We start from the raw sequence: 16,910 nt of genomic DNA, 5'->3' as shown, positions 1-16,910 counted from the left end.
TAATATCTAAATGCCTGGGCACAATGCATAAGAAGATGCATAAGAAGACACATGCTTGCCCCTACTTGGGGATACCCACAATAGTAAAAGAACACTGCTACAGGTGTGCTGCACTGGTGATCCAAACCTACACCTTGAGTGGCATTCCTCAGGGTAACCAGCTTTTTCCAGAATGGCCAACAGTTCTTGGTCAAGTTTCCTTCCTGGAAATGTGCAGTGTGGTAAGACTGAAAATGAAAGCTTTTTATTTGTGCTGGTATTAGGGGCCTGCGCTCAGAACCCGGTGGCTACCCCTGAGGTAACTACCACTTGAGCCACAACTTCACTTCTGTCTTGTTGGAAGTTAATTGGAAATAAGAGACTCATGGACTTTGCTGCCTGGGCTGGCTCTGAACCATAATCCTCAGGTCTTATCCTCCTGAGTACTTAGGATTATATGCTGAACCCCTGACACCCAACTCCCTTAGCTGTCCCCCCCTTTTTTTCCCCTCACAAGGCTGGTGCTTTACCACTTGAGCCATATAGGTCCACTTCTGACTTTTGATAGTTAATTTAAGATGAGAGCCCTCATGGATTTTTCTGTCTAGGACTGACTTTAACCTGAGATCCTCAGATCTGAACCTCCTTAGTAGCTAGGATCACAGGTATGAGCCACCACCACCGAGCCAAAATGAAAGCTCCATGTTCATAGACAGAAGTTGGACTCAGGAACAGGAGCATGGCCTAGTGGTAGACTGCTTGCCTAGCATGCATGAAGCCCGGGGTTCAATTCCTCCATACCACATATATAGAAAAAGCCGAGCCAGGTGTGGTGGCTCACACCTGTAATCTTAGCTACTCAGGAAGCTGAAATCTGAGGATTGCAGTTCAAAGCCAGCCTGGGCACTAAAGTCCATGAGACTCTTATCTCCAATTAATCACTAGAAAAAGGGAAGTGGGGCTGTGGCTCAAGTGATAGGGCAGTAGCCTTGAGCTGAAGAGCTTAGGGACAGCACCTAGGCCCAGAGTTCAAGCCCCATGACCCACAAAAAAAAAAAAAAAAAAAAAACAAAGAAAAAAAGAAAGAAAAGAAATGAAAAAGAAAAAGCCGGAGGTGGTGCTATGGCTCAAGTGGTAGAGCTCTAGCCTTGAGAAAGTACAAGAACAGTGCCCAGGCCCTGAGTTCAAGCCCCAGGATTGGCAAAAAAAAAAAGTTGCTCTCTGGTTTCACTGATTTTCATCGACAAGGCTGTCTAATGTAACTTTCAAAGTTGTGTAAGAAGAGGGACAATGTTTTGTCAGAGATGAACATTTGGGCTTCTGACTACTAAACAGTAGTGGTGACCCCCAGTCACTGTGGTAGCCAAAACCACTTCCCTACCAATTTCCAACTGAACAATAGCATCTCCATTGAGCACAGCTAGTGCAGGGGCACAATGCCCCTGGGCATTTCTAGCTAAGTTGGCCTGGCTCCACTTGGAAAAGGCATTTGATGTTTTTTTCCTGGCCTACATCAATACACTTGTCTGAGACTAGCTGCGACTCAAAGAGGGAAACATGGGCCTTTTTTTCCTAATATCAACTTTATGTCCTGAAAGGGGAGACCCCAGGGACACCAGCCTCACCTGTCAATCTCAAGCACTATCCAGTTGTCTTTTTTGAGATTTTTTGGCAGTATTTTTTTTTCCACCCTGAAAGCCAGCTGGGAAGGAAATCAGCATAGACATATACCTGACTTTAGCCACAAGGGCCAGGAACTCTGACCCAAACCCCTGGCCTAGCAGAATCCCCAGTGGTGTATTTGCCTGGCAAGTCCATCTGAAGCTCTCCCTGCTTTGCTTTCCCAGGGAGGGAGCTAGCGAGACCACAGCTCCTTTGGGGTGAATACTTGACATGCTGGCATGCACAAGATTGCTCACTGGGTTCCATTAATTATGTCCACCTCCACCTGCACTGGGGCCTTTTCGGGGCTGTACATCTGGCCCTTCCTTTCTCATGCAGTTAGGGCATGTTCCTGCCCCTTCCCCCCTCAGCATGAAGCTTGTCTGTCTTGAAAGGCAGGTATGACATGGCCCCATCCCCTCATTGGTATTCTTGGAATTTAACTATTTTAGCAAATCCAGACTGAAGTCTCTCTGGAACAGGGCAGCTGCAACCATGTTCTTAGACACATTCCATCACTGCTGCCTCCAGTTGATGTCTCTAGGCTAGCTGGTCATCTCAGCAAAGATTGGGATACCTCCAGAATTTTCTCCATGACTTTGTAATGGAAAATGGCAGCTGAAGGGCCCAGAGCCCATCTTACAACAAAAAAAGTACATGGTACATGCATCAATGTACCTGCAGACATAAGCTTATGGTTTATCTAATGCACAGATGTGTGTGTGTGTGCGTGTACTAGGGCTTAAACTCAAGGCCCAGGCACTACCCCTTAGCTTTTTCAGTCAAGGCTGGTGGTCTACCATTTAAGCCATGGCTCCACTTCTGGATGGTCTTTGTCGGTTAATTGGAAATAAGTCTAATGAACTTTCCATGCTGACTTGGAAGCATGATCCTCAGATCTCAGCCTCCTGAATAGCTATAATTACAGGTAGGAGCCACCAGCACCCAGCTTTCTTCTAAGAGCTTTACAAGCACAGTGCTTCGAATGCCCATTGTGCCATGAAATGAGGAAGCAAGCACAGAAAGGTTAAGTAATTCTTCTAGTGTCCCATAACTACCAAGCAGCAAAACCAACATTTCCATCTCAGAAGTCTGACTCCAGAGAATACATCCTTAACCCCTAAGGCACCCTCTGCTATGAAAACAAAAACTCAAAGTTTTGTCAGCTGACATGTTGGGCACCTGGAAGGAGCCTGCATGTCACATTCCCGCAGTGCCTGCTAGGCCTGAACCCAGAGGCGATCAACAGAAAGATGTATTCCTCCAGCCACAGGCAGCTCTGACTGTTGTGTTTTCCTATTCAGGGTAAAGGCAACTTAACATCATCTCTAATAAGAAGAGAACCTGGAGAAGAGAACTTTCCAGGAGGCTGGTCTCCCTTCTCAGGTGAAGAGATGCCCCAAGGAGACACCCTGGACTCAGTGCACAAGACCTGAGTGGTCAACTCAGAAACACAGCCTAGGGCATTTATGTGGGGTCCTGTTGGCTAGACTGACCTAAGAGGCAGAACTGTCATTACAACCAAGTGTGGTCCCTCCACCATCACCTGGGGCCGGGTGAGGGGGTGAAGGGAAGAGGAGTTGCTCTGGGCTGAGGCCTGTGGCTGGCCACAGCTACTCTTCTTTCTAAAATCTTAGCGCCACCTGGTGGCAATTGGCTTCCATTCACGCTGTGGGGTTCTTCACCTACAGTCCTAGCATTTCCTTGAATAAGGTAACCAACAAGTTTGGCACAGTGGCTCCTGCCTGTAACCCTAGCTACTCAGGAGGCTGAGATCTGAGGATCACGGTTCAAAATCATCTCAGGCACTAAAGTCCGTGAGACTCTTATCTTCAATTAACCACTAGAAAATGGGAAGTGGCATTGTGGCTTAAGGGGTAGGGCAGTATCCTTGAGCTGAAGAGCTCAGGTCCAGAGTTCAAGTCCCACGACAGAAAGAAAAAAAAATCACACCAATAATGATGTATCAACAAACACTACCTGGGGGCCGGGAGTTTGGCCTAGTGATAGAGTGCTTTACCTAGCATGCACAAAGACTGGGGTTCAATTCCTCAGTCCCACATACATAGAAAATCCAGAAGTGGTGCTGTGACTCAAGTGGTATGATGCTAGCCTTGAGGAAGAAGCCCAAGGACAGTGCTCAGGCCCTGAATTCAAGTCCCAAGACTGGCAAACAAACACTACCTGTGGTGTTTGTCACCAGTGAATTTACAGACCATCTCACACAGCAATTCAGGGTTTGGGGAGAACTTCAAATATAACTTATCTCTATCACCATTCAGAAATTATGCTGACTATTGGATCTGTCCCTAGATGACTTTTATTACTAGTTCCAATTTGATTTATTTTTATTTATGTCAAAGCTATAACATTATAAAGTAAAACATATAAAGTTACATAGGCTTCAAATTTAGTATAGTTTGTTTCCTTTTTCCTTCCTCACTTCATAATCTTAAATGAATTTTTTTTTTGCCAGTCCTGTGCTTGAGCTCAGAGCCTGAGCACTGTCCTTGGACTTTCTCAAGGCTAGAGCTCTACCACTTGAGCCTCAGCACCACTTCAGGCTTTTTTCTATGAATGTGGTATCAAGGAATCAAACCCGGGTTTTTGTGCATGCTAGGCAAGCACTCTACCACTAGGCTAAACTCCTGGCCCTTAAATGAATTTTTATTTTCCTCATTTAAGATTCTGTAATGAGAGCCCAGTGCTGATGGCTCATGCCTGTAATCCTCGCTACTCAGAAAGCGAGATTTGAGGATCATGGTTCAAAGCCAGCCCAGGGGTGGGGGTAGGGAGAGTCTGCGAGACTCCTATCTCCCATTAACCACCAGAAAACCAGAAGTGGCACTGTGGCTCAAAGTGGTAGAGTGTTAGCATTGAACAAAAGGAGCTTAAGGACACTGTACTGCCCAGGTGCCAAGTTCAAGCCCCATAAGCAAAAAAAAAGATTCTGAAATGAGGTTCACAAGCTTCATTTAGCTGTCAAAGGGTCCATGATATAAAATGGCTTGAGGACCCTACGTTATTTAGAAAGAGGTCTTCCTCCCATTCTCACACCTCACACACAGTGTATGATTGTCTGCATAGAAATCTCTAAGAATCAAGGAAACAGAATAAGCTAGGTGCCAGTGGCTCATGACTGTAATCATAACCACTCTAGAGTCTGAGCTCTAAGAATTCTAGGTAGAGAAATCTGTAGGACTCTTAGATCCAATCAACCACCAAAAAGCTGGAAGTGGAGTTGTGGTTCAAATAGTGGAGCATTAGCCTTGAGAAAAAAAGCCAAGCCCTTGTGTTTAAGCTCCAGTATGTCCGCACACCCATACACACACACACACAAATAAAAATTCAAAAAGAAAATCTAGTAGCACTAAGAACTGAGATCAATTTGTAAGCATCAGTTGTATCTCTATACACTAACAAATAATTGTAAGTTTAAATTAAAAAGTATGCCTTTGCAGGGCATTCTAGTTACTCAGGAAGCTGAGATCTGTGGATCACAATTTAAAGCCAGCATAGCAGATAAACTCTTATCTCCAATTAACCACCCCAAAACACTAAAAGTAGAGCTATGGTTCAATTGGTAGAATGCTAACTTTGAGCAAAAGTGCTCAGGGACAGTGCCCAGACCCTGAGTTCAAGCCCAGGACTGGCATGTGCACAAATGTACATACACACATGCATATGGACACATGAACACACACAAAACAAAAACACCAATACTTTTTATGATGTTACTAAAAACCTGTGGAATATCTAGCAAAAATTCTAGTAACAATATTAAAACCTGTATATTGAGAGAATTTTTTAAAAGTGTTAAATCATAAAAATCAATGCTTGGGAGTTAATAGTTCATCCTAAATTAATTTATTTCTTCAATGCAATCCTACTGCAAATCCTAGTAAGATTTTTTTGGTAGAAACTGACAAAAATAGTATAAACTTGATAGGAAAATGCCAAACTTTTACAAATATGAACAAAGTTGGATATTGCCTGATTTCAATATTTACTATAAAACTACAATAATCAAGACAGAATAGTTTTGATATGAAGATTTACAAATAGACCAATGAAACAGAACAAGAGTAAAGAAATAACCTACACATAAATGATAAACTGATTTTTGAAAATGAGATACTTATGCTGGATCAATGGTATTTTTTTTTGCCAGTCCTGGGCCTGAGCACTGTCCTTGGGCTTTTTTCCTCAAGGCTAGTCCTTTGTCACTTGAGTCACAGCACCACTTCTGGCTTTTCTATGTATGTGGTACTGAGGAATCGAACCCAGGTCATTGTGCATGCAAGTAGGCCAAACTTGTGCCAGTAGGCCGAACTCCAGGTCCAGATATTTTCTTAATATTCAAACAGCAGCAACCAATGGAACTTGAATGCCTCATAAAGATAAACTCAAGTGGAATTTAAAATCACTGTCAATTATACGTAAAACTGGTGATTAATATTCTTGCACATTCAAGATCAATTTAATTGGCAGAATGTGGGAGAACACATCTTTAATCCCAGCTACTAGGGGAATAATGATTGGGAGTATTTTGGCTCAAAGTTAGCCTGGGCAAAAAAAGATGGCACGATCCCCATGTCCATCAATGAGCAAGGCATGGCACTAATAGTAGTAATTACTTTTCAGGGGCTCACAGTCCTGCCCAGGACTAGTCTGGGACCATGGTCGTTGAGCAGGGTCTTCCTCCCTATGTCCCATGTGGCTGGGATTCCTGGATAGCACCATGCCTCATTTCTATCAGAACATGGGGATCTTGCTACCTTTGCTGGTTAATTGGAGATAAAGAGTATCATGGTTTTCCGGGGCTGGCTCTGAACTTTGGTTCTCAACCTCGTGAGTAGATAGGATGAGAGGCGTAAGCCACCAGCTTTCTTTCATAATTTCTGATTTTGGTATTAGCTATAATGGCATTACACACAGACTTCCTCTTCTCTTCTGGACCTCTCTCATTTAGTTTGTCACCAACGGATCTTATATCAACCAGGAATTTTTCTGTGTATCAAAGACTGAGGCAGAAAGACTGTTGTTTTTCCTCCCTCACAGTTAACATGTTGTCCTAGATCATTTATTGAGCAATGGGTGCTGTGTGAGGTACCCTCTCTTCATTTGTAACAAAACACTTGACTGAATAACGTAGAGGAGGAAAGATTTATTACCCTCATATTTCAAAGGCTCAGTCCATGATCACTGGGCCCCATGTGCTTGGGCACAATATTACATCTGGAGGTGTGAGGGTTGTAGAGGGCTGTTGACCCCAACGTGGACAGGAAGCAAATGGGAAGAAATACAGGAAGAGGCTGGGCAAGATACATCCCCAGGGACACACACCCTCAGTAACCTACTTTCTCTACCTCTAGGCCTCACCTCCTACCACTTACCACATCATTATGTTATGAATCCACTCTAATATCACAGACATCAGTAAGGGTTGGAGAAGGGAGACTGCAACATGGGTCAGGCAGAATAGTTTGTTTGGAAAAGCCAAACTTCTGGCTTACACCAAATGTAGATGGAGGTGTGCAAAGAGAGAACTTGTGGGGAGGGAGATTATATAGGGGAGTGAGAGGAGGAGGTACAACTGTAGAAGTGACTTCAGAGCCTCAGAATCTCTTTCTGGCCAAAGGAGCATAATTGAGGCAGAGGAGGAAGTGACCTCAGAGCTTGGGGTCCTTTGCTGACTCTCCATCCTGGGATTGACACACGTGATTACTGGTTTCAGGAAGGTGATTTCTGGTAAAGCTAGCTGCTGTTCTTCATGAAGAAGAGCAGGGAAAAGGGTTGTTCCTCTGGGCAGACCTAACAACATCCCCTTTATTAATCTAAGTGTTTCTGAATCCAAACAAATTGAGAAGATTGACCTATCTGTTTTTGGCTGATACAAGGCCTGGGCACTGTCCCTGATCTTCTTTTGCTCAAGGCTAATACTCTTACCTTGTGAACCACAATACTTCTGGTAGAGATAGTAGTTTATTAGAGATAGTCTCATAGAATCTGCCCAAGCTGGCTTCAAACTGTTACCCTCAGATCTCAGCCTCCTAAGTAGCTAGGATCACAGGAGTGAGCCACTGGGGCCCAGCTGACCTATTTTCTTTAACAAGCATAGAATTCATTCATGTACTTGTTTTTAACAGATAACCTTAGTGTTGCTGATCTCTTAAAACTTCTGATATCCATACTAAGTACTTGTGTGTGTGTGTGCTGGTCCTGGGGCTTGAACTCTGGGACTGGTTGCTGCCCCTGAGCTTTTGTGCTCAAGGTTAGCACTCTTATCACTTGAGCCACAGCCCCACTTCCAGCTTTTGGGGGGTTAATTGGAGATAAGAGTCTCATAGACTTTGTTGCTCAGGGTGGCTTTGAACCATGATCCTCAGATTTCATCCTCCTGAACAGTTAGGATTATAGGTGTGGGCCACCAGTGCCCAGCTCCCTGCCCATTTATAATCTTTATTTATGACAAAGTTGTAGTTCTTTATATATAGTTCAGATTCAAATCCTTTGTCATAAGATTTGCGAATGTTTTCTCCCCCTCTGTAGACTGACATTTCAGTTTCTGTTACTTGTTCTGTGTGTGTGTGTGTGTGTGTGTGTGTGTGTGTGTGTGTGTGTGTGTGTTTGTGTCTACCATGTCATTACCTTACCATCATGATTACTCTTTCTGGTAAAGCTAGAAATCAGAAAATTTATGTCATAAAATTTTTCTTTGTTTGGTTGTTTATTGCCAGTCCTGGAGCTTGAACTCAGGGCCTGTGCACTGTCTACTACCAATTGAGCCACAGCTCCACTTCTGGCTTTTTCTGTGTATGTGGTACTGAGGAATCAAACCCAGGACTTCATGAAAGCTAGGCAAGCACTCTACCACTAAGCCACATTCCCAGCCTATGCCTTCCAATTTTGTTTATATTTTTAAAAATGGTTTTGGCTATTCTGAGTCCTTTGATTCTTTGTTTTGTTTTGTTTTTGCTTTTTCTGCTTTATTTGTAGACAGTCTTGTGATTTTCCCCAGGGTTAAACTTGAGCCATAACTCTCCTACTTATACCTCCAATGTCGTTGGAATTACAGGTATGCACTGTCATGCTCAGCCTTCTCTTGCTCTTTTATCCCAGACTCTTGTTGCTGGGGCAAATAAGATTATTTTCCATTCAGTTATTGCTGGTATATAGAAGCTTATTGAATTGTATGTATTTATATTGTATAAAACTACTTTACTGAATTCTCTTTGCAATTCTAAACATTTCTTAGTCCATTAACTCTCATTTTGCAAGAAGTCAATCATATATATTATTACGTGTGTATACCTGTACTGGGGCGTAAACTCAGGGCCTGGACATTGTTGCTTAGCTTCTTTACTCAAGGCTGGCACCCTACCACTTGAGCCATACTTTCACTTCCATCTATTTGCTGGTTAACTGGAGATAAGAGTCTCATAGGCTGGGCATTAGTGGCTCATGCCTATAATTCCAGCTACTTAGAATGCTGAGATCTAAGAATCACAATTCAAAGCCAGCCTGGGCATGAATGTACATGAGATTATTACTTCCAATTAACCACCAGAAAATTGGAAATAGTGCTGTGGCTCAAAATGGTAGAGGGCTAGTTTTTGTAATTGGCCCAGACATTTGGAGGAGCCCTGAAACCCCTCACCCATCAATAGCATCACCAGCACTCAGTGAATGGAGCTAGGAGTCAGTTTAATAGCAGCATAGGGGCTACTCTCCACATTCAGCCCTGACCTTCAGTGGGGCTGAGCTTTTAAAGGTAAACACCACACACAAGTAGTCACTGTATGCTGTCACCTTATCATATCCAAAGTCAATAACCACAAGGATAAAAACCACACGCAGTTGGTCGTAACCACTCACAGGTGGTTGAGAAGGTTAAGCATTTTTACAAAAACAAAAACAATTTGGCAGCTAAGCCTGCCAGGTTATTATAGCTTTGAACAGAAAAAGCTTAAGAACAACACTCAGGCTCTGATTTCAAGCCCCATAACTGACCAAAACCCCCCCCAAAAGTCCCACAGACCTTTATTTTTTCCTCCCACACTAGCTTCAAACTGTATTTCTCAGATCTCAACCTCCTAAGTAGCTAGGATTACAAGCATCTGCCTATATATCTATATTATTTGTACATAATAAGCTTTACTTTTCCTCATCAAATGTATTTCTCTTATTGTCTTTCTTTGAATTTCAAAAGTATTGAAATAGTTCACAGGAGTAAGGAACCTTGCTTTGCTTCTCATTTTTACAGGAATACTTGTGCTACTAAGGGCATCGGTTCTTTATTCCAGGTCATCACCAGGTATCATATTGTGTGTTAGATTGGGTGTAAATATCATTTATCATGTCAACAAAGCCACTTGCATTCCTAGTCACTAAGAGGACTCAAGAGGAAGCTTCTCAGGTTATGACACCACGTTTTCTCCTGTGTCCCATTCATGTGATAAACAACATTCATAAACATTTACATCCTCTTCCTTTTAAAAGCTAATTAACTCCCCTCCCATGGGAACAAACGAGCTCAGATAAACAGAAACACCTCAGGTTTCACTGTATCCTGTAAAATATGTCATTCTGGAAGGTAGTGGGTTATGTCCAGTTTACTTGTCAGTAATTTAAAAATACTGTTTTGAATGAGCTGCTGGAGATTCTGGATAGGAATGCCAATTTCTAGTTTCTCATTTAAAATCCTAAAATGTGGTCATAGCAGTTCCCATTTCTACACAAAATCTGAGGCTGGCCCAGGAGCCCTCTTTGGGGTGTCCTCAGTTACCTCATTAACACGCTCTCCATATCCTAGTGTCTCCATTCACTATTGTTCCCCAGACCTCAGGGTCAAGGGTCAGTTGCCAGTTTTTGTACTTGTGCAATTGCTTTCCTTATAATGGAATTAGGTAAAAGTAGAATTATTTCTGTCATCTCATCGCTAGAAAAAAATTAAGAGGCCAAGAAGGACCTGTGCTCCAGGCTAAATATAAGACAGGCATGTTGTATGTGTCTTGGTGGATGTGAAGATTATTCCCATAGGTTGAAAAAGTCAGATACAAGATCTGCTAGAAATAAAATTACAGGAAGAATGTGGAAAGGCTGCATGGGCAAAGTAAACCTTATTGATAAGGGTGTGAAAATTTAACAAAGGCTATCTCAGGAGACATCAGAGTGTGAACACAGTCATTATAAAATGTTCTCATATATTAAGACAACAATGCATCAAAGCCAGAAGCTCTGACCTGGACAGAGGTCATAGTTTCAGTGCAAGCAACACTAGGCTTGGGGGTCATGAGGAAGCAGGTTGGCCCTACCCCCATCCATTTCTCCCACATTTGAAAATGGAAATCCATTGTTAAACCTTATGTTTCTTCTTGGTTGACATTCCAGAACTTCTACCTCCTATACCAGCAGCCATCCCAAAAGCCCCTCCTCACAGGCCCTGACTTTCAACCAGATCAATACATCAAGTTGTTGCTTGTGGGCAGTCAATTCACTTGTAACATACATATAGTCCACTTGAGACATCCCTGGGACAACCTCACCCATCACAGCAAGGAACTACTGTAATTAAAGGCTGTATGCCACATGCACCAAGGCTGGGAATGTGGCTTAGTGGTAGAGTGCTTACTTAGCATGCATGAAGCCCTGGGTGCTATTCCTCAGTACCACATAAACAGAAAAGACCAGAAATGGTGTGGTGTCTCAAGTGGTAAAGTGCTAGCTTTGAGCAAAAGAAGCTTAGGGACAGTGCTCAGGCCGAGTTCAAGCCCAAGGACTGGCAAAAACAAAACAAAACAAAAGAACACAATGTGTATCCGTTTGTTTTTTGTTTTGCCAGTCCTGATGTTTAAACTCAGGGCCTGGGCACTGTCCCCGAGTTCTTTTTTTTTTTTTTTTTTTTGCAAGTCCTGGGGCTTGAACTCAGGGCCTGGGCACTGTCTCTGAGCCTCTCCGTGCTCAAGGCTAGTACTCTACCACTTCTGTGTGCCCATCCAGGGAGACTTCTGTGTCTGCCCAGAGGAGGTTACTTTTTCCTTAGTATTTAGGGAGTGGGGAAGAAAAGTCATTGGTGTTCACATTTCTCAAGCCCCAGGCAGGGCTCTGCTTTCACTCAGTATTCACACAACCTTGTGGCAGGTTTTGGATGCCTTCCTCCTATCTGGGACATTGGGAGTCAGCTGCAGGAACAGTTGATCCTGGCACTGTGGAGCATAGGTGCTAAGTCAGATCGAAGGCTGGAGGAGCAGGACTCAAAGTCTGAACTGGCTGGAGATTTCTAGAAGGTTCCTGCGGAAGAATGGGCAGCGGTCAAGAGCTTAATCTTTGGCACAGCGGAAGTGCAGGCCTTCTAAGGGTTAAACGTACCCAAAGAATATAGAATTAGCAGTGGAAGTGGGGCGCTGGGTAACCGTTGAGAGAAGGAACAGGCTTCTCCAAATTCCCTCTTTCTCCTCCTTTCCCAAACCGCCACTCTAAAAACACCCCCTCTCAGGGGTCGGGGATTTAGCTCAGCGGAAGAGCCCTTGCCTGGCAAGTACAATGCCCTGAGTTCAGTCCCCGGCTCTGGAAAACAAAACAAAACAAAACAACAACAACAACAAAAAACACCCCCTCTCTCTGCCCCTACGTCTATTAGGCGGACCCCTACTTTACTCCTAGAGGTCATGGTGCTCAAGAGTGAAGGATCCCTGCAGTCACCTCCATGCAACAGTTCTGGCAGGTAACAGGTGAGCTACGAGCAGGGACTGCTACTGCTACTAGGCGAGGTTGCCCAAAGCTCAAGCACCTGCACGTGATTGACAGTCTGGCCACCAGGTGACAGGAGAGGCCTATCCAACTCCTAGCCCCGCCCTCGCTCTGGCCCCGCCCACCACCGCAGGCCCAGCGACCCGCAGAAAGCTGTATCTATCTGTATTGCAGCTACTCTCAAGTGGAAAGGATCATGATTCAAAGCCAACCTGGGGAATAAAAGCCCCAAACTCTCTCCAATTAACTCGCAAAAGACAGCCTGCAGACATGGTTCAAGTGGTAGAACAAGAAAGCAGAGCAAATGTCTTAAATTCAATCCCAAGTACCAGAAGGAAAAAAAAAAATCTTAAAAAAAAAAAAAAGAGGAAGAAAACTATCCTAGGCAGGATTTCTCAGTAAAAACATGAAAAATCCTTGCAGAAGAAATGCTTTCAGATTTTTACATCGGAATATAATATGTTTTAAAATCATTTTCTAAGAACAAGCCTGGTGAATGCTGTTAGATTTCTACTACAAGCTGACACTGTCACACCCATAGACACACACTGGGTGTCAGATTGCCCCATCACATGACACATGACATGCAATCCTGGAACATAATTTATGTGCTATTTTTCTGAGCTCTCTCTTGAAAAGCTGGTGACTTCTTGGGTAGCTGCAATTTACCTTTCACACTTGGTAATAATCAAGGTGCCTGATGGCCCTGAATAACATTCCTGGCTGTCAGAGCACTTCAAGGCTGCGAATTAGCATTTCAAAACCTTTTCAAACCAAGGGGAGGAGGGCTTTTCCCCCGCAGAAGAAGGTTCTGCTGGCTGCACACACCACAAGCCACTGTTAAATGCACACCTGGAGAAGCCATCTTGCTGGACCAGGATATTGGACAGGGGGTCACAAACAATGTGTCAAAAGCCTAAGAAACATTCCAGCTCAATAATCATACAGTGGGAAATTTCCAGGAAGGGTCTACTTTCACACATTTTATTCTGTGTCTCTAAACTCATTCCAGCATCCTGGGGATCCCAGCACATTGGCTTCCCACAGAAACAACTGTCTTCCAGATTGTGCCTCCAGCCAGGAAGGCGTGTGAAAGTCATGACCTCTAAATCAGCAGTTGGGACAATTTCATTACAACAGAGTCTGGGATCACCAAATACAACCACAATCTTATACATCCTTCCTTAGCAGTGTGAGCATCTGGGACTACAAACCTGAGATATGAGACTGGTTCAGGAAACGCAGACGATCTGAGGGGTTACTGCTCTCACAGCCATGTCCTGTGGCCATCATGTACACTGTCTACTCAGGTTCTTTCCTTTAAAAACTGGTCCTGGATCCTTACTGCCACCTGTGGTTCTCAAAGTATGATTCCCAGACCAGGAGCAGTGTCAGGAAGGTTTTAAACTGGAAGCTCTGGGACCCCTCATGGACCTGTGAATCTCTAGAGAAGGAACCAGCAACCCCTGTCCCTGATGCATGCCAAAACATGACAACCACTGTCTGAGACACATCCCAACATGCCCCACCTGCCCACCATGTTGCTCACACCACTTCTGCTCTGCTCCAGGCTGCACTGGAAGCCCAGTGGTAGCCACATTGGTGGCTGATTATTTCCTGGAGAGACCAGTTCCACCCTTCTCTTTTGGGCCATTGCTCATGTCACTGGAATCATTGCCTAGAATTAGGTCATTATCATGTCCTTCTACTGCCACTCTCTTCTTGCAAGGAAAGGCCCTGGAAGAGAGGCCTCCCCTACCTCTCCCATCAGGCCTTCTCTGCCTCCCCAGGAACTAGGGCTGATAAGGAGGGATTGAGAGTGGCTCCCAATCCCATATCTGAGTCATTGCAAATGTCATGAGTTTATAATTAATGAGCCTCCCCCCCACCACAGACACATCTTCATTTTAAGGATGACAGCTACATCATCCTATACAAGTGGCAGAGATGAGAGGGCAAAGAGACATACTGTATACCTGAACTCATTTTTTTCTTTTTTTATAACTTTCCTTACCACAATCTGGCAATACCTGGACCTGCTCTGGCTTGATTAAGGGAGTTAATGGCAGACTCAAATGTTCAATGTTGCTTCATGTTGTGTAACAAAAGTCTGGGAGGATAGCTTATAATATCTGATTCTCCCAAACTGCCAGTCTCATATCTCTTCAGAGGTTTATTTACACTTTATTTTATTTTATTTTTGTGGGTCATAGAGCTTGAACTCAGTCTAGGCACTGTCCCTGAGCTCTTCAGCTCAAGGCAGTAGCCAAGCCCCACATCCCATTTTCTAGAGGTTCATTGAAGAGAAGAGTCTCAAGTCCTTTTGTGCACGGGGTAGCTTTGAACTTTGATCTCCAAATCGCAGCCTCCTGATTAGCTAAGATTCCAGACAAGAGTCACTGCACCCAGCTCTTTTTTTTTTTTTTTTTTTTTTTGCCAGTCCTGGGCTTGAGCACAGGGCCTGAGCACTGTCCTTGGACTTTCTCAAGGATAGAGCTCTACCACTTGAGCCTCAGCACCACTTCCGGCTTTTTTTCTATGTATGTGGTACCAAGGAATCGAACCCGGGTCTTCATGCATGCTAGGCAAGCACTTTAACCACTAGGCCAAACTCCCGGCCCCTGCACCCAGCTCTTTATACTTCTATTTTATTTTGCTAGTCCTGGGCCTTGAACTCAGGGGCTGAGCACTGTCCTTGGGCTTTTTCCTCAAGGCTAGTGTTCTACCACTTGAGCCACAGCACCACTTCTGGCTTTTTTCTATGCATGTGGTACTGAGGAATTGAACCCAGGTCTTCGTGCATGCTAGGCAAACACTCTACCATTAGGCCAAACTCCCAGCAGGACACTCTTAATAAAAGCCTTACACTCCCTTCCTCCCTAAGCAATTTGATTCCTCTATTGGGCAATTTACTAGTTCCTTTTTTGGTCACTAGATGGTGCTCTAATTGTAGAAACTGTACCCAAAGATCCACTTTGCTCCACTGGACTAGCAAAAGTAGTCCATTGAGAAACCTATCCATGGAGCACTCTCAAACAGCGCCAGGCCACACCATCTGTGTGCAACCAGTCAGTCACTTGTAAAACCAAGGATGACTGGATGAAATGATTACAGTCTTGAACTCTCACTGTCTGATACTTATAGTAAATCCAGTGGGGTCCAATTTAGATCCCCATCCAGGGGACAAACAGGGTACACTCGAACCCACCATCAGGAACACCTGCAGTAGTAGAAACTCACCTGAACTTTTGCCTAATTTTCCACACAAGATTCTGTGCACGGAAAGAATTCTGAAGGAAAAAAAATGGAAAAGCAAAAGCAAATGGGGCAAGACAGCAGCCTAGCACCACCACAGAGGGGGCTCAGCCCAATAGTGCAGAGTGCACTGCAAGCGGAAGGCTCTCTCCTACTGTCCCCTCTCCAGTTTCTTCATCATTGTACTGGCCATCCCCAAATCCCCTCTCTTCCTCCTTCAAAGGACCACTCACTCACCCCCTCAGCCACCAACCCAGGACAGAGTGCCCCTCTCTCACACGCTGCCATTGCCTTCTAACTGGCTCTTTCTTCCCAGAGGCCTGCCACCCTCCATACTGTCTACCCTATTCTCTGCAGGTGTCAACAACCTTTCCTTTTATTCCCAGCAAAATGGTTCTCTCTGTCAGTGTTTGACAACTGCTCTTACCATTGTCCCATGCAGGCTTTGGGCCCCTGCTTCACCACATCTCACAGGCCAGTATTACTGACAAGTAGTCTTAGAGGTGAAGGTCCCAGATTCTTGGCAACTGTAAGAAAGATCTGAATGAAGATATACACAAAAGTGTCAAAGAGTGCTGTGAAGAGAAGTGGCAGGACTAAGCATTCTCAACCATGTGTTATGTTCTAGAGCAAACATAAGATTACAAGTTTCTGGGGTTTCTTTTAAGACTTGAGTACAGGAGAAGTTCATGGTAATAAGAATGGGTTGGTAATAGGGAGGCAGAATTTTTGAAGGGATCTGAGCATGTACAGGGTTGCCATCCCACAATGTTAAGGATATGTACGAGGTACAACCCATTCACATGAAGCCTTACATAGAAGTTTGTGGCGCACAGGTCAGGTAAAGGATGCAAAGGGTTCCACTGCACAGGTATCTCCATTTAGTTAGAACTGGCCTAAGGTTTCTCTACCCATGGACAGCTGCTACTACTACGACAACAGCGACTAGCTAACTACTGCTTTGCCCCAGGGAGTGGCCATGGGAGGCACTAGGAAGGAGACAGGATTCTTGGTGTCTACTAGGGTTTCACATCCTTAGGAAAGGGTGCCAGTTTCAGCATTCTTTCCCTATAGCTAACCTGCCTCTGTAGATACTCTATTTCTGGATTCTGGATATGTTGGGCCAATTGCACAATTATCACAGTCCAGGGCCACAGCTGTGTTCCCACTGAGCCAAACTAATGGCCTTTCCAAACGGGTCCCCTCACCATAGAGTCTCTCTCCAGTCTGGAGTCACCTGCAGCACTTGAACATTCTATCTA

The 16,910-nt window shown here is 44.3% G+C and overlaps 1 long non-coding RNA gene across 1 annotated transcript; it reads right to left on the bottom strand.

Moving 5' to 3' along the window:
- Positions 1-11,539: 11,539 nt before the first annotated feature.
- Positions 11,540-16,234, bottom strand: LOC150050902 (uncharacterized). Its single transcript, XR_016538391.1, has 3 exons — positions 16,076-16,234; positions 15,634-15,683; positions 11,540-11,934 (listed from the first exon to the last, which is right to left on the bottom strand). It is a non-coding gene; the product is annotated as an uncharacterized LOC150050902 (long non-coding RNA).
- Between the last annotated feature and the right edge of the window lie 676 nt (positions 16,235-16,910).

Source organism: Megascapheus bottae, chromosome 17, assembly GCF_031878675.1.
Source record: "Megascapheus bottae isolate mThoBot1 chromosome 17, mThoBot2.hap1, whole genome shotgun sequence".
Lineage (NCBI taxonomy): Eukaryota > Metazoa > Chordata > Mammalia > Rodentia > Geomyidae > Megascapheus > Megascapheus bottae.
Note: the sequence above shows the minus strand (reverse complement) of the source record. Positions and strands in the feature narration are given on the sequence as shown.